This window comes from Aythya marila (genome assembly GCF_965140915.1).
Source record: "Aythya marila genome assembly, chromosome: 4".
NCBI lineage: Eukaryota > Metazoa > Chordata > Aves > Anseriformes > Anatidae > Aythya > Aythya marila.
In genome coordinates, this window is record NC_139045.1 from 21,968,158 (window position 1) to 21,991,574 (window position 23,417).

Here is a 23,417-nt window from a genome sequence, read left to right on the forward strand (position 1 = left end):
TAAATCACAGTGACTACAGTCTCAAAGAAAGTGGTCATCAAATTTTTTAAACGTGCACAAGCAGCAGTTTTCCTTAGCCATGTTCTCAGAAGTAACCAGGCTATTCCCCTCACTTAACACTAACAAATAAGATAAAAATCCACCTGTGTCTGACATCAAACACAGCATGTTTCCAATCCAAGTACCAATACTAAAACAAGCTTTTAGATCTAGGGTGTTGTCCAAGAAAAGTTACGCAGTCTTACTTACAGAGGCAGATGCTTCAATATTAAGAAGAAATGCTTTATCTGAAAAGCTTACCCAATATCAAGTATCTTGACTATAATAAAGTTCAAAGAAGGAACACAAGTTTTAATGAACCTTGTAATTTAAAGTGACACTTTCTGATATTTGGCAGCTACCTGCTGAAGGTTTGGTATACATACATTCTATCCCATTTTCTCAAGTTATGTGCCAGGTGACTTATCTATGTGTCCACTGAGTTTGCTCATTTGTTTAGGAGAAAAACTTCTGAAGAGTAAATTGTATTGAAAACTATTTTTTCCTCAACTTAAGAGGAAAATCGTAAAGTGCTTTACTTCAGTAACTTGTGATTCTGAACATAATTCTAGTTAGGGATAAAAACAATTTCACTACAGAATGTAATGAATAAAGAGGTCAAAGTTGTACACAAAACACCAAGCATATTCAGCAGAAATATAAGTCAAAAAGTAACTAAAATGATAGTTATCTCCACAGTTCTTTGCTAAGTAATATACTATAAAGATTTTTGCCTACTCCTAAATTAGAGACTTTTCTTCTTAAAAATACTCATCTCTTTTTTTTTATTGTTATTCTGTTGAAAAGATTCTAGTCACTGCTTCAAAAAGAAATTTTATTTGTGCTTAAGGAAAGATTACCAAACCTTCGAGAAAAAAACAAAGCAAAACAAACTAAAACACACCCCCTAAAAATGAAACAAAACCAGAATACATTCATCCAATATTAAAAACATATTTTAGAAAATAAAATCAGTTTTTCTAGCAGTTATGTGAACTACTGCTGTGCATACTGAAACAATCTCTAAAATTTTCAAAAAGAGAAGAAAAAAGTAAATTTGCTTATTGAAATATGTTACATGCAGATTGGTTGTTCACGATACATTTATATTTGCCCCCCCAAATTACTCTGCCAACACATGTTCCCTGAATCCAGCTCTATGCTTTGGGTTTGATATAAATACAATGGAACTATATTCTGCACTTTCCCTGCTGGGGGCAATATGACTCCACTTGTCTTCAGTAAATGACCAGAAATTACACAGAAGTGGAAAAACTCACAGCATTTTAAAATAGTAGACAGAATCACTGAAGTAAAACAGGGGCGTTGGCACCAAGAATGTCTTAATGAAGCTTATCAGGACCTGTAAATGTAAAGAGTCACTTGAATTGGCTGGAGAAGGCATTGTAAATGCTTTCAGGATTTTTTTATTGTTACTTGTGTCACAGAGCAGAAGGAATAAAACAAATCACTACTCTACTCAGTCAATAATTGTACATACATGTATCAGCCACATTTTAAATAAACCAATATCATAATCTCACAACACAATAATAATGTATGTCCTCTAAATCCTTTGCAAAACTAACATTTTCATGAATTTATGATTATAAAATGCAAAAAAGAAAATACAGTTTTAAGTGGCATAGTTATAGATATAAAAATAAGAAGTAACATGATTAGGCATTTAATATAAACAACAGCAATTAGAAAATTTAGAAGCCGTATTAGTTATTATCAGCCAGACTTAATCCATTAACATTTTTTGCTTAAACATTTTGTTGTCATATCTAGGTTTGCTTATTCAAATAAATGCTTTTTATTTTAAAAAGTAGTTACAATAATTTAAAATGTTACCTTCTGAAAGATGTAACCAAATGCCTAACTAGATAGATTTCACTAGAAGTAATGTAGATATACTTTTTAGTTCATTCCTTCAGTGATCTTCTTGTTTGTTATGAATCATGTTTATGTGTACCTGTGCTGCTGGAAGAGTCTGATGCCATTCCATTTTTGTGCATCATCCACATCAAAGTGGACAAATACCATTTTTACTTTTTTTTTTTTTTTCCTGCTGTCTGCAGGTGATTGTAACTTTGCCAAACTTTAATCTTTCATCCTGAAGTCTTATATGCTACTATCTGCTTTCACACATTTCTGAAAAAGCTAATACAGAACACTCCAACCCATTTCCAAAAATATTTAGCTGCTGGGAGGAAAGCAAAGGCTTACTATTAAAATATAATGATTAAACATTATTTTAAAGGACTCTGGTGTGCCCACTTGCTTTGCAAATAGGCATATTAGTCTGAACTCTATGAAAAAGTGAAAACAATTCACCTTCCTTTGAAGTTCTGAAAACAAAAAACAACAACAAAAAAAAACTACATACACACAAAAGCATAGGGGTTAACAATTGCTCTGAACACTTTATATATACTAAGTATTCTGGTACTTAATCACAAATGTTATGTGAAGCTTCCTAATTTTCCCATGTTACAAAAGTTTGGTGAGTTGAAATGGAGGATGAAGGCCAATGGATGCAGAGATGGATATATTTCTGGATACAGAAATGAACTCATATTTAGGTTTACTTCCTTATGCATTCAATCCTCCCTTTATGAAAGGCAACACTTTCCTTATTTTCACTGTCTCTGCAGGGCTGATGAAATAGTGTAAGATATTTTAAGAAAGGGTTTTTGCATCACATCATCATATTATGTTTGAGCAAGGGGGACAAAACCTTGAATATGCCCACATCAGGATTATAGCCTTATGGAAATAGTAATCATATTCCTACAGACAACTTACCAGTAATACTAAGGGTAAGTTCAGTCACTGTTCTTTAGTAAGGTAAAGAAAAATTAACATAGTTATAGTACTCTTCCTGCATAAACCAACAAGAAGATACTTTTGTCCTTTCCAAATGCAGACTTCAAGTTAAATATCAATCTGTGAAGGGGTTGCTTTTGATTAAATCTAGAGAGCCTGTATAATATCTGCTCCTTGAAGTTTCAAACATACATTTCTTGTAAGATGAAATAATCTCAACAAACAATTTTAAGGTGAATCTTTTGAATGGTTTGGATGAGAGAAACAGGAGTATGGCTTCACCAGTAACAGCCCAATGAAACTCAAAGAGTAACAACCTCCTCCTTGTCACACAAGCTTGCCTTACAATAGCTCCACTGGAACCTTCCTAGAACAAATTTCCACTCACTGAGAGCTAATACATACATATCAAACACACAACTTGAGCCCGCCAACAGGTCTTGTCCTTCTTTTCCCCTCCCTCCCACCCACTCCTATTTTGCTATCCCTTTATTCCTTTTTTTGCTATCCCTAATCTTGTTCCATTCCTTGCGACTTTTTCCTAGCACTAACTGAATCTCTTCCAATAGGTGATACCACTCAGTAAAATAACTAAAACATTACCTAAGACTACCAGCAATTTTATGCAATATTAGCGAGCTGGTGGTTCCTTCAGTGATCTGATTTTCTGAATGTAGTCCAAAAGGCACATAGTAAGAGCACAGCCTTAAGAGAACATGGTATAGGGAAATTTTGGTGAGGGGTAGTTGCTAAAATATACATTTTTTACAGCATCTTCCAACTCAAATTAGCACAAAGAGAAAAGCTATCAATTATTTCAGCTCAGATAAAAGATGACAGCTTAGGGAGACAGCTTAAGGACCAGCAGTGATGTGTAGAGGACTTGGACATTTTATGTCCTCTTTCCACAGGCACAAACATTTGTACTTAACATTGTCACTTAAGGCTCTGAAGTGAACAGAAACAATTTCAACATTTCATGGTACCTTGCTATATTCATTCCAATGGCTTTCTATCAGAAAACCTGCATATTTGGGGGTTATTCTCCTCCACTTCCTTAGAGAGAGTGAGAGAGCAAAATAAAGAGAGGTGCATTCATGAAGATTTATAAAGTGAGATAACTGTCAGCTAAGACCTTGAAGATTTCAGTCTTTGAAATACTCTGACAAGTTATAAACATTAAATAATAAGGTCCACTGGAGAGTTAAATTAACTTCTAACGTAACTCAAAGTAATTTATTTTTATGCAAGGAGACTCTTGTTGTCTCCTCCCCTACCCTCAAAATAAAAATGCTCAGACCCTCAGAAACTTACTGTTAAAACAACATTAAAACTCATTATGTGCTTCCATTTCAATTACATATATGTCGTGCACAGTTTTGTCTTTTCTGTTTATTTCTTTGACAAAAGAACGCAGGGTTTTCTGTGTAAAGAAGACTAATGGGATGAGAACCTACTGAAAAACTGAAAGGAAGGAGTTTATTCATAAGTCCCTTGCAAGGTAAGAAGACTCCTTCTAGCTGTCTTTCTTACGTATTAAGTAATTTATTTCTTTATATATATATAAATATAAGTTTCAAAATGACCAAATAGCTCTAAGGAAAAAAAGAATGGCTAGATTGATTTAATTAAGTTGTAAGAAAAAATATCTGTGAATGTAGATAGCAATATATAAAGTAGTGAGACAAAGATGACTTGTGCCTCAGGGCACGGTATGATGAAAAACCAATCTAAAAACCTTGCCACTCTTGAAAGACAGGGGTCTTGTGCTGCCCCTTTTCTCACCTACTCTTGCTGCTATCCTTACAGTTCAGTCTGTTCCCTAGCATTTGGGTAATTGACTCTTCATCCTGAGCATATAAAACGCCAATAAAATCACCTAGTTCTCCACTGTGGAGCTGCCCCCATGGTCTGGCTAACAGCAGCTAGCATGGTAGCGATGTGAGTGTACACACTAGGTGAAGAGAACACACAGCACTGCGTGAGTGCATTTGCCCCAGAATAATGCTGGAGAAGAAGAAAACCTTTAGACAGTCATCTCAAAAAGACCGTAAAGGAATCCTAAATACTTGCAATAGTCAGGACAGAGAAGTTAATTGAGCAGGGTTTAAAAGCCTGGTTTGACTTCCCCAGAAATCACTAGTCTTGCTACCACCACCTGGGTGCACCAGGCACTAGGAGAGCCTGCCTCCAGCAACCAGAGTGACAATAAGGGGTACAACAAGCAGGGACACACACTCAGCATCTGCAAATGTGATACTTTTTCTCAATGGCATATGGATCATATGGGCAGCAGAGGAGCGCAAAGAAACACATCTCCAACATTTGAAACCAGGGAAACCTCGCTCCCAGCACAGGCAGTGTGTTTGTGGCCTGCACACCCTGTGAGGGGAGGAGACACTTGCCACTGGGGGTTGTTGCACTTCTGGGGGATCATGAACTGCTTCAACACTAATTAGACTGAAGATGTGAACTGTGCAGGTTTGTTCCCTGCAACACTTCACCTGATAGAGACAGATAAACCCAAACCCGTGAAGTACTTTGGCACGTAAAATTTGGACTTAGATTGCAGTTGTGCTGCAGCCTAACAGCAAGCCGGTAGCTGCCAGACTGATGCATTCCAGCTTAGAGCCAGTACCGGTTTCCAGTGATCCAATGAACCGTTTCAATGAAAAATTTCAGGCAGAAATTAAAATTCTCCACTCCTTCACCATGCCATCAAACAGCTTGCTGCCAGGCCAGCACAGAGGAACGCCCAGGCCTGCTGAAAGATCCAACAGCCACAGGGCCCAGAGCAAAGCCACGGCCCAACTGCAACATGCAGCTGAACTTCACCATGTTTTATACTTTGAATTTCTAGGTAGAAACTGGAATTCTCAACTTTCCTGGAGTTGGCCTAAGTAGAAAGGTGAAACTTTGTGAGGTAACCTAGTTCACACTAATCTGTAATCTTCCACGAAATGGATGACACTGAGCCATGCCAGTTGAACAAAAGCCAAGCCCTTCACCCTTCCTTCAGAATTCAGCTATAAGTTTGCTTTAATACAACTCCTAAACAAAAGTAAGTTGTTACCCCTTTTTAATAGTTATTGGCTATGACAATCAATTTTCATTCAGCAGTTCTGGTGCAGTTCCCTGCTACTGCTCAGCTGTGATCCCCTTTCTCTAAGCCTAAACACCCCAGGGTAGATGTAACAGAGGAAGTCAGTGTTGCTCACAGTTCTCCCATCAAAGTTGTGTAACAGTGAAGAAAAGCCAACATTTGCTATATAAGAAAGAGGGAAATAAAGTTTACCTGTGACCCATTCCCTTTCAGTGGGCTTCTTCCTGAATTTTGCATGAAGCAGCCAATGAAATGGCAACCGAACTCACAGAACAGATTTGTGCCACCTGATCCAACTTCTGATGAATCCCATATAACCATCTGTGTTCCTGGCTCAACATGCCATTCACTCCTCCTTCTCACCAATCCTGCTCTATGTCCAGCCTAAAGCTCAGTCACAAAGGGGACTGGCTAAAGGAATATTTTTTTCTCAGCTTTCTAAAAAGTGTTTACTGACTGCAGCATAGTAAGACACCGCAAGACATTTCAACAAGGTGTCTATATATATACACACATATTCAAATCTGGATTCCTTGGGAAAATGAACAAAATAACAATATTTCCCCATATCTGTGTGTTCATTAAGAGACACTGTTCAAAACCACTAATTCTGACCAAGAAAGCAGCTTTTCTAGGAAATCTCAGAGAGAGGAAAAACCCTCCTCTATCTATAGATAGCATGACACCAGAAGAATGTGTTCACAGCTGCTGCTGAAGAAACCACATTCACGCTGCCTGAGTTTCAGGAAGGCTTACTGCAGGCTAGCTGAGCCTGGTGCTGTGTGTGAGCACCCAGCAGAGGCTGCAGTGGGTTTTGTCTGCCCCTGGAAGGCACCTGCTGGCTCAGCTTTGTTTAAGAGCAACCCAGCTGATTCCTCAAGGCTGCTCTGTGATCTCTGTGATAGGAACCAAGGGAAGTGAGGAGATCTGGGAGCACATGCCTTATCTGGACTGGAATGCTAATGGCAGCTACCAGCACCCACAGACAGCCTCAAATCTCCATGTTTAGGAGTCCCAGTTTGTTTTCCAAAAATAATTTTTATTATGTTCCCCAAATGATGAACAAACTATTTATATTTTCTTATGACAGAAAGTTGCAAAGTTGATCAAGTAAGGTAAATGACACTGTGATATGCAGAAATTAAGAAAAAAAATCCATTAGGAAAATGTGTTAGATGAAAAAATACTAGTATTACCAAAGCATATAAAACAATCCCATAACAAAACTGAACAACAAAATTTGCCCAGAAAGCAAAACTAAAGACATAAAAACATATTAAAAATTCCTCTTGTAATATTCAGATCAACTGTATTGTGGTGAAAGTGTGAAAAAGTAATATATGTCAGCTTAGTAACGAAACTATTAGGATCACTTTTATATTCTGAATTTTTATAAACTCATTTACACAACATTCAAGTTTTTGTATTTTGCTATATAATGACTGGCTCCTTAGTACTTAAATCTTGAACTGAGGCCTTTTGTCCTACTTGAAAGAAATTTATATATATTCTGTTCCCTACATTACAACAAAAGTCACATTCATGTACGTAGTTAAAGTACAATCAAATTACTTTGAACATTGCATTACAAAGTATCTAGAATGAATACAGGTATGAATGTAAATAACTATGAATCAGTGAAATCTTCCGCACAGTGTGTCTCCTTATGAACTAGCAACCATTGAAAACAGAGTCACTGCTGTTTAAAATCTTTCAATTACCTAAATACATAGTTACGTACATGGTTCAAGCGAATAATAATAATAAAATTTAAAAATAAAAGATGGTTTTGTATAAATATTAACATTAAAATCCACCAGAACTTGTCAAACTAATTATTGGTATCAATAAACTAGTTTGCTTGAATCACTTAACCAAACCTTACTAAACATAAATCTCCAGCACTTTTAAGCACGACATTTTAAAAGTACTGTACCCGTATAATAGACTAGTACTGAGTATCCTAGAAGTGCTGGTATCTATATTTATCATGCAAATCACCTGGCCTGTTCTCTGTTCAATGAAGGTAAGCAAATAGGCAGATGAGAAACAGAACCAAACTAAAAAGTAAATGGAAACTAAAAAAAAAAAAAAAAGGGGGTGGGGGGGGTAAGAAAATAAAAATAGAAGTGCCTTTCAGGTGGATTTGTCAAATTTCTCCAGTATTTAGAAGCTTTGTAGAGCCAAAATTCAGGTAACCATAAGATACAATTAGTAGCAATTATACATCTAGAACAAACCAACCCTCAGGAACAAACTGCTTTGAAAATTACTTACTTTACTCACCTAACCCGTTAGGTATGTAGGTTTTCATTTTACAGCTCCCAAAGTTATTTCAACTTTTTTTCCTCCCCCCCCCCCCCCCCCCCCCCCCAAAAAAAAAAATGCCAGAAATGGTCTACAGAACTTTACACAACAAACTGGATTTCATCTTAAGCTTTCCCTCAGCTACAAAATTTCTCACCTCAAACAACTGAGAAAAATGCCTTAGTGCCACAGCATAGAACTGCTTCAGAAGTCTGGTGTTCTCTGTCTCCTCACCATTGTAAAACAAAAATAGAGGATGGTGTCTCTACAGGTGAAGATAGAGCTTCCAAAACCTCTAGATGTAGGTATGGCAAATACTGAAAAATAATGGAGTACAGGTATCTAACAACAACAGAGATTCTTCAAAATAGACCCAGCATGGGACAGCTATTAGAAGTGGGCTACAGATCTAAGTGTATTAAAGTTTTTTGTGGTCCTTCCTCTAAAGTGAAATCTTGTGTCTAAAACACACGTATGACTAAAATATATATACACTATGTATATTTATGACATTTTCCCTAATTACAATATTAACTAGCTATATCTGAATTAGAAGATATGGGTCTCATTTTGTCCTATTTTAGAGCTAGAATTTTTATCCTATTGAAGTGAGACTTGGGCAATAAGTTTAATTAAATTCCTCCACAACAGTTTTGGACTTTTTGTCCATTTATAATATATACAGAAGGTGATTCTAAAATTTCACACACCAGCTGAACAAGCAGTCCCAACTGAGGAAAACCTGAAATAGCAGCTTGAGAGTTACCTCTGGTGTTTAGGTAGTTGGTTAGTCTAGTTTCAAAGCAGCTTAAGAACACATTTTCCCTCACCCATCTGGCTGCGAAGGGGTAAGGGAATTAGCTATACAAAGTCAGGATTTTAGAAAATGCAGGCTTAGTACCTTCTGGGTCCTATGAAAAAATGAAGTCTAAGGAGTTTGGACCTGGGCTTATCACGGCTTGTGTATCTGAATTTAATCCAAAGGGAAAAAAAATAGTCTTTAATTATACAGTTTTTAAACCATCCCAGAATTATGTTGAAAGTAAAATTGGTCCCTGCAGTCAGCGGAAGAACCAAAGCACATTAAAAAGATATTTCCATACGTTCCTAGTTCTGCTTCCAAGAGTTCCTCTCCCAAACCTGATCAAAACGGCAATTTTTCCTCAAATTGCTGTAGAGAAGAGCAGACCCAGAACCTAAAAGCTACAATCACGTCAGCTCTCATACCTTAGTGCTCCTACAAAATCTATTCAGATATACCTGCACTGCCTACAGTCTAGTATAAATAAGTGCAAATACACACAATGCTTTAGTTGTATTGTCTTTCTAAGAATATGTTAAAAAAGCTTATATAAAAATAATTATTTCCTCTTAGATAATGCTTGCTTAAAACCCTTATATAATGATTTCTTAATGGTCTGTGGTAGATAATTACTGCGTTTTTGGTGTTACAAATAGTTATTTTAGAAAATTTCTTTATAACGAGCATCCATCAGTCGGTTCAAAACATTGTTAACAAGCAATCAAACTATCTTTGGTATTAAAGATACAAAATTATATGTATTGGGCAGTGCTTTAGAGGGTGCATTACATCTTCTACATTCTCATTCTAGAAATTATACCAAACTTTCTGGAGTGGGTGGATGAAAGCAATCTTACCCAACCCATCCACCCACGGAGAGTTTATGAACCTTGCTATGGCAAAACAAACGAACAAAAAGCACACGCAATAGAGACTCTGCCTGCATAAAATAGTGTCCCAATGGTAAAATGACAAAACCAAGCACTTTCCAACACCGTTTATATTGCAAGCATTTCGCAAAATAGCCTGGCTACTGAAGAGGAGAATTTCACCAGCAAAGAGAAGATCTACTTTTTAAAGTCTTCTAGGGTGAGACACTTAGAAGAATATTTGTATGGGTCAGATGTTGAGATTTTCAAAGTAACAGGTACGACACAAAGCCTCACTTCATTGAGAAGTGACGAGTCTCTCAGTCAAGCTTCTTCAGCTTCCTTTTTGAAGAGCGAGACAGTTTTTCTACAATATCTTGGTGTCCTAATAGTGTAAACCAGACTTCAACACCACAGTTTATTCCCTCAGCCACTACAGGTGCAAGTGAGATTCATGTGTTAGCCAGTTACCAGGAGGCCTAAGTTAAAAACAAACCAACCCCTACACCCCCCCACCAAAAAAAAAACAAAACAAAACAAAACAAAAAAAAAAAAAAAAACAAACAACAACAACAAAAAAAAACACAAAAAAGCAAAACATTGCATTTTGAACCAGATTACCGGCCCATGTTAAAACATGGCTCTACATACAAGATGTGGTTCTAGAGCAATCTGAGCCCACATAATTGATAGCTTCTGCAATTCTGTCCTACTGTCCTCCTCTCTCTTCTTCCTTTGAATTATGTCTTATCAGTTCCTAAGGACATGCAATTTCAGCAAAACTATTCCAGATAGAAATGATAAAATGAATAAATAATAACAAAAACTGCTTAGCATGCTTTTTTTTTTTTTTTTTTTTTTAAGGTATCTGCCAACTCATTGTCCTAAAGCAACTAAGCACAGAGACAGAAAAGAATTTATAGATGACACCAGAGATAAATGTGAGCTGTGTGTAAGACTGAAGGCAGGCATCAGTCATGTAGGCTTCTATGGAACGGCAGCTACCAAGGAACTACAGATATTAAAAGAGCAAGATGGGTATGAGTATATAAGAATGAAGCATTTGGGAGGAGATTCTTTCAAACCAACCTCACTGAAAAAAAAAGGGACAGGGAGAAATCAAGTAGACCCATACTAGTGTCCAGTGTTGATGGAAAGACTACTTAAAATTCACTACAAGTTCTGAAATGGCCATAAAATAATGGTGATGTAACTAGAAATTGTTTTATACTTTTTTTTTTTTTTTTTTTTTTTAAGTACAAGTAACCCTGTAAAAGGACTTGAAAGATGACAGAGAATACAGGTATTTAGTAGCATTATAGTAATCCCATTTTGGGGTAAATATTGAGGACAAGTTGTACTTAGCTACTTGTCACCTGCTGTACTTAGCTACTACTGAGCAAGCAGGCTGGCAGTAGTAGGAGAGGTAGATGAGATGGGATATTGGGATTAAATGATTTGAGGTATTTGGGCTACCCAGGATTGTTTCAGATCAGGTACAAAATTCAACGGAAACTTTCGCCAAACAAGCGAATGAAAGCGATGAAATTTCTGGTTTCCTGGAGGTTATGTACTCTCTCTCTCTCAGAACGCTGTTTTTTTAAAAAAACAAAACAAACTTCTTCCTTCCAAGCAGTAGTGTAGTGAATACGCAGACAGATGAGACTTTCTTTAACTGGAATTACCAAGAAAACATTTATTTTTTTTTTTTTTCAAGTTTCCCCTTCCACTTTTTGTACCGCATTTTAAAGTTGATATTCAACTGCCTTCCAGCTTGAAGGAAGCTTTGACTCAACACGAATATGAAACTGAGATATTACTACATATGAAAGGTGACAAGGGAAAAAAGAAAAAAGCAGATGTGCTGTACAACTCCAGCTATCTGTACAGCAGGGATTAGATTAAAACAATCTTCAAAGTTTTCCTGCATTACATTTTCCAATTGAATGGAATGAGTGTGCATTGGGAACTCTGGAAGAATACAAAGAAAGCAAGCTTAAAAAAAATCTGAAATGACTTCTAAAACCAGACAAATTTACTGCAAACCAGTTACAGAGAAAAGAATTTAAGAAGTAGAACATTCAATGCTTCATTTTGTTTTGTGGCTATAGACTTTAGGACAAGCTAAGCATTCAGGCTTTTTCCTAAAAACAAGCCTTCTGTCTTTTATACGGGTTGCATTGACAGCTGGGGTAAAAAGAGTTGTTTTAATTAAAACTCTACTCTAGGGAAGATCTTGTAGAACTAGCATCTGTAGCTGGCCTGATGGATCTCCAGTAAACAAATAGGGAGTTTTAATACAAGCTTCAGTCTTGTAGAGGATTACAAAAAGCAATTTTGCTAGCATATCTGAATATTCTGAATATAAAGCAGTGCTTTTTCTTCTAACAAAGCTACGTATAAAACACAACTGTTTCAGGAAAGAAATGCAACTGAAGTAAAAGCTATTTGTATACTTGATAAAAACGTTTTGAGTTGTATAGATACAGTTTAATAAGCTATATCTCGTAATACATGATGCAGTAATCTGACTCAGACCAACATTAGATTCACTACACACAGTTACAGAGAACCACATTTGAAGGTTGTTTTTTGTTTTTGCTTTGTTTTCTCCTGAGGGAAAAATAGTAGTTTCAAAATACTAAGTTTTTGTCATCTTGAAGTATTCCCACATGAGAACTTGCATTAAGTGGAAAAATGTAGTTTAGACCATAATGAGACAGTTGCATTAAAGCAAACATGGATATATATTTAAACATACTATTAAGCTGAATATTTGGAGGAAAATATGGTAGTACTGATAGCAGATACATTCATACCCTACAAATTTCATTATAGTAGTTACGGCAAAACAGTATTTACACCTTTTCTACTCAGTCTTGAGCTACTTCTGTTCTTAACAGTTTTGCATGATCAGTATGTATCGTTCTCATACTTCAAAATTATTTGATGTTGGACTTCCAGACAGTGTTTACATCACCTTGCATCCTCACAACCAAGATGATTTGATTTTTTTTTTTTAAAGTGTATTATGAAGTATCCTCTAATATAAAGAAGTCCAAGCCATTTCACAAGCGAGAGTCTTGATAACACACACTGACCAATATAGACAAATTGAGCAATAGTACATGCAGGGCTCCTCTCAGGAGACTCAAGGATCTATATTTGTAAAATCTGATTACAGGGCTGCAGTGTTTTTCTACGTTCAGGCTCCAACGTAGCATCTTCAGACTTCAAGATAGAAACCATCTAAGTAGAATACACAGACAGTAGAAGGCAGGGCACCAAGAAAATATCTTATCAGTACAGAAATATCATTGAGCATTCATTACACTTACAAAAGGGCTTTTTTTTTTTTTTCCCCCAAATAGAAAAAGCATTACTTTCCAAACAGAATTAGTAGTAAAGCTGTAAAAGGTAGGAATAAAAACTGGAAGCTAGTTTGACCATGCTAGAATTCAAATACCGGCAACTTCCGTTTTTCAACATCAACGATGAAGCATCAAAGGACAATTTATGAGAGAAACATTTGATAAAAATAATGCACAAGAGTTTCCTTAAGCTATATACATAGAATTCAGGAAAAACGTGGTTCCCATTAACAGTGATCCTATCGATATCACCTCTATTAGTGTAATCAAAAATTCATTAGAGATGAGGCGTGTTGTAGATGATATCCCAGCCCATCCAAATGGGCATCCATTCTCCCATTATATTTAAGCCTTTGTGCAGTCTCACAAGCAGTTTTGGGCTTGATAATACAAAAAGGATTTTATGGTCCTTAAGAACATCCAGAGAAAGGCAACAAAGCTGGAAGAGATGTCGTGTGAGGAGAGACTGAGGACATTTAGGTCATCCAGTCTGGAGGAAAGGAGGCTGAGATACAACCCCACTGCTCTCTGCAACTTCCTGAAGACGGGAAGCAAAGTGTGAGGTGCTGGCCTCTGCTCCCTGGGAACCGATGACAGGATGCAGAGGAACGACATGAAGCAGTGTGAGGGAAGTTTCAGACTGGATATTAGGCAGCATTTCTTTACTGTATAGGTGGTCAGACACTGGGACAGGCTTTCTGGGGACGTGGTTGATGTACCATGCCTGTTCAAGAGGTGTTAGACAATGCCCTCCTTAATACACTTCAACTCTTGGTTAGCTGTGAAGTGGTCAGGCAGTTGGACTCAATCTTTGCTGTCCCTTCCATGTATCTATTATAATTTGTTTGTACAGTAAAGTTATATGCAACAATCAAATAAGTTCTACTATGACAAATATAAAATTATTTGAAACAGGTGTGATGTTGCCCGACTAAGAAGGTTGTTGTCATATGGATGTAGACATGCTTACAAGATCAGACAAGATTTTTGCCACTATAAATAACGCTGTAAAAAAAAAAAAAAAAAGGAACTGAGTAGCTTCATTAACTTGGAAGTCCCATGGTATTTGAGAGTAAACACAGTCATCAGGCAGTAAAATACTCTTTGACATACTGCTTTGCCACATTTTATTTCTTTCAACCCCCTTTTTCTTCTTTCATTAATGTAAAGAATGTAAAGAAAATGTATTAATGTATACGTTTATTTGCAGTAATATCACCACCAAGAAATGGTCAAGTTATCCTTTTAACTATTATTTGCAAAGTTGTGTCCGCTATTTTTCCAGGGAGTGGTTTTCTGTCTACCACTGCATTGCCTTATATTGAGAAATTGCTCCTTAAATAAATACATGTATGTATTTATATAAATATTGTATATAAATATTTTATAAATACTGTATATAAATAAATACAAATATGATTATATTATCTTAGGTTCACTGGAAGCATTTTTCTCTTCCATTTAATAGTCTATTATCTCTTGTGTCTAAATAAGAACATTATCCACTTTGAAAAGTTCTCAAGATTATTCCTTGAAAGGTACTGTTGTCTCTTAATTATCGTAAGTATGTTCCTCAGTACCTGTTAAACTAGCCATGATTTTCTTTTCTGGCTTTGGAACGAAGGCACTGCACTGAAAAAAAATCATGAAGTTTTAAAAACAGCAGTCTAATTTTATGCAGGAACATACATACAGTTTCTTAAAATTCCTATTTAATCCATGCTCATTAAATGATAAAATTAGCTATTCTATTTAGGTTGTTTGATTACTCTATTTCATGTTATAAACTGCATGCCACCACGTTCAAGAGCTCCCATACTTGGTCATGAAACCCTAACTGTGCCAATTTTAGAGAAGATTCTTGCTTTGCACAAACAAAACACACTAGGGAAATGAGAAATAGATGTACTAGTCTTTTCCCTCTCAGTCAAAGTACAACGGTTTCTATATTAAATATATGGAATGGATATTGATATCTTTCCTGCTTTTACCAACTGAAAATACTTGTCCCTGTCACATAAAACACTATGAAATCTTTTTCTGTGCCAGTACACTGCTATGCACCATGCCTACCCATAGGTTTTGGTAAAAATAGTAAAACAAAAAGCAGTTAATTAGGTATTTCATAAAAGATTTTAAATAAAAACAAAAGTAATGTGGGGGACAAAAACTAACTCCACCATTTTATGTTTTGCTTGCTTACGAATACAAAAACACACAAAAAGTAATGGCAATGGATTTCCAAGCCAGTTTTCCCAACAAGGAAGGAATATGGAAACATCACATCTTGCACACATGGTGTGTGCCTGTGCATTTTATGCTTGCATATCATTTTACAGTGCTTAAATGTGTTGTTCCTATTTCCAGTCTAGGAAAATTGAAGGCAGAAGCACTGAGATAATGGAAATGACTGCCAGAAGCCTGCAGTAATCAGTCTTTATAATTTCCACCAGCCATTCAGGAGCTGTCCTAACATTTCAATTCCCCATTTGCTGCCCTTCTTCTGTCCCTGGCCCCCAAATTAGAATAAAGTGAACCATGGAAGGAAAAAGATTAAACTGCAAATAGACCATGGTTATTCTACAGAGAGAAGGAAGGGTAGGGAAAAGGTGGAAAAATGACATTAGAGACCAGATTTCATTTTGGGGCTATTTCTTGCCAAAAAAGAGTGAAGGGGGAAGATATTATTAAAGCTGAAATCACATCTGATGCCTCAATTGCTGAACACAGGTGAAGAAAATAAAGCTCTCAGTCATCTCTAAGATCTGTGCATCTCTTGTTAGAATGTTGTAGTCAAGAAAAATTATAGATCTACACTGTAATAGACCTCTCCTTTGAGCACTTCCAAAGAATGCCACATTTATGAGCTTACTGTCACATAATATTTACTTTGAGGAATCGTCTTTATAGCCTTTGCATACTTTCAGTTCAATCACAGCTATTAGCTTCTTTGTGTACAAATTTACAAGAAAAACTCTTTACCACTCTGTAACTTACACTACACTGTAAAATCTCATCATTACCTAAGGAAAACTAGGCTGCTCATGTTTGATGCAGTCTGATATTTTTAAAAAAGCCCAAGCCTGACATGTTATGATACACTTATGTATCATTGCAAGCAGGGGAAAAAAAATGAAACACGGCATTACAGCTGTTCTGCCTGTGTTGCAGACAGTATTAATAAATGGAATGTAAACGGAAGGGAAAACATCATATCCTTTAGAATAAACTGTAATTTATCACAACCAAAGGTTAGCATTTCCTGTTTTGCTGATTTCCAAAGAGTTAACCAAATACTGTTAGCTGCATTGATACAAATAGAAATCTGTCATAACACACACACACACGCACACAAAAAAAAGTTTTCCTCCAGTATATCACTAGTAATAGATATAGAGGGAACCCAACATTTTTAGAGTATTAATTTATAAATTCTGTTCACATGAAGGGGCTGATTTGCATTCTGGTATTTACCCATCAAACTTGAAATAAAACTTTGTCTTTTTTGTGTATATGTAATTCAGATAGGTGTAGTGAACACAAAAAGAGCCCAGCATGGAAGCCTAAAAATTACAATGAATGCAAGATACTAGGTCATTTTGTCCCACTTGTTTTTAAGAATGTTACGTTAAAATCATGTTTTTATTCTCTGTTTGTAAGTACTGCACTGAAGGCCTTTTGACAAGATGTTCACCCTGCCTACACTTTGTCAGGAGACAGAAGTCAAAAAAACCTCCTCTCAAGCTATGGTTAGTCCATAACCCTTAGGACTGGATCTATGCACAGCAGTGCAAATTTGATTTGTATTAGACAGAAAACACAACTGCATTTTTTCCTCAAATTAGATGGTGTCCACAATATAGCCTCTGTGATAGCTTTATGCTCTACACTGGTTACATGACAGCTATAGTAGGACAGATAATAGTCAATCTGGCATAAAGCCTGACAATAACGTTGACTTGTCAAAATTCCCAGAAAACTGTTGAGTTAGCAGAATATGTTTGTACTGGATCAGTGCTTACCATCATGTAGCTGCAACATTCTTGATTAGAAGCAAGAGCCCTAAAGCTAGATTCAGTCTGCTGTTGAACCATGGCCTCCGAACAGCTTACCACAATTTGAGCACAGCGCTGTGAGCTGCAGCTTGCTCATGTTGAGCCAGTTTGCACAGGCACCCAGCTGCTCTGCCATGCACACTGGCTCAACTACACAGAAAGCAAAGGTTTAAAAGAGGAACAATAACTTACTTCTTGTGGCTCTTAATTGCTTTAACACAAAGCATGTTACAGGTAATTTCACAGGTAAAGAGTGTATACAATTGCTTTATTGCTTGGCTTTCTTGAGCTACAGCTATGCACCTAATTTACACCAAAAGTTCACCTATGCTGAGTCTGAGACTAAGAAAACATTAAACCAATGAACTTTTTTCTTTCTGCTTCCCAAAATAACTGTTATTCTTTCACTACACAAGCATGTCATGCTAGCAGTTTGTGTTGGGTTTTATCTAAGAGGAAAAGAACCTTTGCTTTTTAAATGGCATTACGGATTCTACAACTAGCCCTAAAAGGTCCTATTTTGTTCTGTTCCATAGGTTCAAATATAAAGCTGTGAGTAAGCTTATCTAGCATACACTAGAAAGAAATGCCATTTTTTAATAGCACTTCATTTCAAAGGAGCAAAACACTTTTCAAAGTGATTTTTTTTTCCATAGCTCTCCTGAGGAACTTGATTATATTTCAGTATTATACATGGATTTCAAATCAGTGACAAAATGCAGACAAAACCAAGTCAGCTGACCCAAGGTTCATCTTGGGTCTAAGCTCCAATTCTTAAAATAAAACACAATTAATTCGAGAACCACAGATTAAGGGAATGATGAGTAATGTTAAAATGAGAAACCAATTTTAGTCTTTTCTAGCTGTAATTGTTTCCTAGTTTTTGGGTTGCTAACAAATAAATACAATTACATCACCTTCAAACAGAATACATTACTATTGAACTTTAAGCATATTTTACAAACACTTGTGCACACACATTGAGTGGGATCCTCAAGAAAGGCCAAGCACAAAATAAGAGCAGTCACTTGATAAAATAAATTTCCCAATGGCCACTTTAAAGAATGTGATCCCAATTTGGAATCTGACCATCTTTTTCAAATCCAGCTAATAGACTCCTACATAATTTGCCCTGTTTCTATTATTCAGTACCAGCACTTTGTTCTGTTGACTGTAACACTCCCAAAAGCCACAATTAGTTTGCAAGTAATTACTACTATTCCCTGTGATACTAATATCACACAAGTTCCCAGAATAAAAGATTCTCAAAGCTGAAGTCCCTACTTACTACAACCAGTGCATCCAGAAAGTTTTTCCTGCCCTGGGAACCCTTTGAGCATTGCAGTGCTGAACGAAGTTGCAGCCATGCAGTGGTTTTGTCAAGGAGAACTCGGGTTGCCAACACCTTTGGTTGCACAGCATAACAAGAACTGGTTTAGATGAAGCTTGTCAGTGAGCAGACATACCTGACCACCCATGCTGGGAAATGCACTCTTGTGTCCAGCCTGATCTCTGAAGTGTACCCACATCAGCTGCTAAAATAGCCTAAATGCTGCAGCTCCTTAGGCTATTATAGTTTGATCACGTGTCTGCATCCATAGTGGAAAGCGTAAATTTAATTCTCTAAATGCAGATTACTGCTATGTCTTTATCTTTAAGGTGAGGGAATGTTCATCATCTTTGACTTTGGAAAATGAAGAATTCTGGGTTAAAGAAAAAATGGGCAAAGAAAAAAAAACAACCAGCCTTCACATAAGAGTCTGAAATCCTATATAAAGGACCTGAGTTTTTGTATCCCATGGTTTTGTTTTAATGAATTTTAATAGTGTGGAAATGGAAGCTTGAGAAATACACAGAAATAGGACACTCAGTGCTGGTCGTTTAATTTGTCTTAACTGAGAACCTGCTTTTATATCAATTAATCTGCTTCTAAACCATGGAATGCAGGGTTTCTTGAAGGCTCCTCCCTTCCTATTAGCTGAAGCACGTAAGAAAGATAAAGCCCATCAGACACTGCAAATAGCACAGCTTTGATTGTGAAAAAGTGTTTTTGTTTTTGAAATATTAAGAATAAACATTTATATCAGAAGCAAATAAATTAGAAAAAACACCAGATGTGTTTTCTAGAGAAAATAGGATATGGCAGCATGCATTTGATAACCACATGGTTCCCCAAATCAGCTGAAAAATCAGAAACAGCAATTACAAGACTGACAGTTTTAAGGATTAATATATTGTGTCTAGATCAAAGCCACCATACATTTAGTAATGCCCATTGCATTAATGGGAATACTTACCAACCACAGAGCTTGGGTACAGATCTCAGTTTAGCACAGGCTAGGATATTCCTTACTTGTTCCATGGAAGTTGTTCCATACTTCATAAAATTTAAATTTCTTTCCTTACTCCTCTCCACCCCAAAAAAAGGATTATACATGGTACGCAAAGAAGCGTTTTATTGTTACACCAAATTAAGTGACCTCCAGTCTCTCATTAGCAGAATTCTGAAGTAATCCTTAATGAGTTAGTACACAACAGTAGCAACTGTTGCATATTAAAATATATTTCATACTTTTTTCTTAATTAAAAAGTCACCTCATTCAAACCATTCCTTTATAGAATCAGTCTTCAGAATGATCAAATTCTTAAAATCAAACAAAGGCTCTTCTGCAAAACATTCTGGAGCAACATCTCTAAGCCATGCGAAGAGCTGCATTCAGCTCTATGAAGTATTTCACAAACTTAGAGAAGACAGTTTGTCAGAATTACTATCTGGTTTCTTCATCAAAAAAGAAAGGTTACTTCTAAGTTTTACTTTGCAAAATCTAATATTAATTCAGTATGTATAACCACTAAGAAATATATCCATGCAGATTAAAAACTAAGAAAAAAATATATGAAAGCTATGAAAATACTCTTTTAAAGGGATATTTCTTTATAAATTCAGTTAAATTGATTTTTTTTTCCACAATTCACCATTCCTTTCTGCACAGATAACTTATGATACTTAGTTCTTACTGTTCCTTTTATTTTAAGAAATAATGAGCACAAACTTGAGCTCCTGATTTTTGCTAATGCAGAATCTGTGCCTTTTTGTAACAATCTACATGCGAATCAGTTTAAAAATATTCAGCTTCATTTAATCTGACAGCTCAATAATTTACATGTTGATTGTTCTCATTTTGAATACTTGGAATTTAGCTACACCTTCATGTTCCTACTTACAAATTCTTACTTTAACAAGCTTACCACAAACACATGTAAGTCTAATTTACTGGGATCAGTATTCAAGACCAATTAAGTTTTTAGAAACTGATCTGACAATCTGCACAATAGGCACAAAAGACGTGGGACATTTTATCAAGGAAATCACATAAGAGGGGCATATTTTAATGAAGAGAATTCCCAAATTTACCTTGACTTGTACGTATTTTAAAATACTATTTGGTCCTAAAAGCTTTCCATATAGTTCCAAAATCATTCTATCTCATTAGTAACTACTGTCCAGTATGACAAGATGGTCTGCTTTGGCTTCATAATACACAAACTCTGAACGTCTTTCTAACTCAATCAGAAATACTTTTTCCCTTCATGCAAACTTTTCTATTTCATATTTCCAGTTATGGCAGTCACTATAATAAAAAAGACTGCCCTTCCGTAAATTCCAGTAGCTCTCAAGTAACACAGCTGCTGCACGGCTGAAAGCCGCAAGGTGGAAGTGAAAGCCTTTGAGGTTCTTTGCTTGTTGAGATACCCACTATTGGAGTAATCTGCAGTCTGAGGCCACCTCAGGAATAAAAAGCTGGAGAAACCAAAAGACCTCATTAAATTCTGAATGGTGATGAACACAACCAGTGATGGAGCTGATACCCTATGAAAAAGCATGTGAATAAAACTATCCTTATTTCTACTTACTGCAAACTGACCAGGCTGCAAGACTATGTTACCCATCTCTAGACATGAGAAGGCTGTGGCCAGAGAACAGAATAATCAATTTCTTGAAGGGAAATTACATCCTCTGCTTTAATGCTGTAATTCTTTACACATGTAAAATTGCTTCAGTAAAATGCTTTTTCAAAACACTTCCGCCCCCCCCCGCCCCCCCTCCCCCCCCAAAGTTCCTCTTATATTCCTTATAGCCTTCAGAAAGAAGCTATAGCTCCTTACAGGTGCAGGTATTCAATTTTTCAACTTGACTCATGCCAAATACCACCTACATCCCTATTATAGCTTCTTTACGTAGTAGAAATGTCACAGTCTAGACATTTTTAAATGCTTTTAAAGAACCCTAATTCATGTTTCAGCCACTTGGCTTTCCAGTTCAGCTTTAAAGAAAACACACATTTATATAAAGTGGAAACGAAGAGCTTCTGTAGGTTTTCTAGTTCTGAGTAAAACTAGAAGTGTACATGCACTGAAGAAAAAAGGAATTTGTCATTCTGCGGAAATATTTTTGTGCATATATGCTCTGCAAAATCTAATTAACTAAATCAAATCTATCTGCTCTGATGTATGTTCCTTCCATCACTAACCTCAGAGCTGATCCACTACTCCTTGCAAGAATCCAAATATTCAGCGTTTTTGTAATGCCCAACAAGAGATCAGAAAACAGAGATCCCATTTGGGAATGTTTCAACAGCAGGGTTCAAGACAGCCGAAGCAATTGAAACAGTTTTGCTCAGTGAGCCTCTGTGATAATCTAAACGGATTAAATAACTAGTACTGGACAACACCAGCTTGAATAAAAAAACAAACAAACAAGAACACGTCCAGTTAAGAGATGATAACCACTAATAGGAGTGAGCCCTTCAGATTCTACTGTTTTCCTCAGATTTTTTATTTTATTTTATTTTATTTTTTTACCTATACATTCACTGCCTGTCTGAATCATGCCATCTTGTTTACCATAAGAAAGGAGTTAGGTTAGGTTACTCTATTCACTTCCAAGTCTATGTCTTGACAGCTATGATCAGACCTCCATCTGCTGAGTTGTGTCAGTCTCCTCATAAATAGGTTTTAGATCAAAGATGTACAAATGATCAATTTTTTCATGCAACACTTAAACTGATCACTTAGATAAATGAAAGAGAGGATCGTCAGTGGATGGGTAATGTAACTTGTAATAGTAAAAAATAAATATCCATACATCACTTTTTGCTTTCCCTGAAAGAGACTCATTTAATTTTATATTTTTTTTCCCCCCTATTTATTTATCCTCCTGTTAGCCTTTAAATCTTTTAAGCTGGATGATAAATCCCAGGTGAACATGTTATTCAGAATAAAATCCAGATCACTGTCAAAATTAAGCATTTTCTCATTAACTATTTAAAAGAAAAAATAAATGGTAGGTAGTTTGCTAATCTTTTCACTCTCCTGTACACTGTACCAGCTCATAGGGTGAAATCACAGGAACCTCACGTATTTCACTAGGCTCCCAATTTAACCTATTTCTTCATGCCTGTAGTACTTCCTTGTTTGTTTTTTTAATTCCCCTAGTGGGGCTTGTTGAAACTAGGATGTTAAAATCCAATGTCATCCTCAGACAATCAAATCCTTTGTAACGAAATCTTTCTACTTTACTGTCTTATTCTGGTAAGCATTGAAACAGTTAGCACTGATCCAATTATCAGCTTTTTACATTAATCCTCTATAGAATTCCATATACTTGAGGTGAAAAATCCACCCTTAGCAACATTTTGTCTACTGAGAACACATCCCTCTGCCTGGCAAGTAGCTCTTCATTCTGCAAAGCTGAAGAAGTTTTTGGTTCTTGATAACTCCTGTAGCTTTGTGTCGAAATACTTTGAGAGTCTGTGAGCAGTTTTCCACTCAGGTAATTTTTTAAAATTATTGGGTACAGAAAGATTTGCTTATGAGTATTTCTTTTTTGCAATTACATGCTTCTTTTTCAATGACTCATATTTTGAAGATCACAATGAGAACAAGAAAATGTTGTCATACACTTAAATCCTGAGACTCAAAAGGGAAATATTTTATTGTTCTCTATTATAACTTCACTAGAATGAAGTATCAAAATCT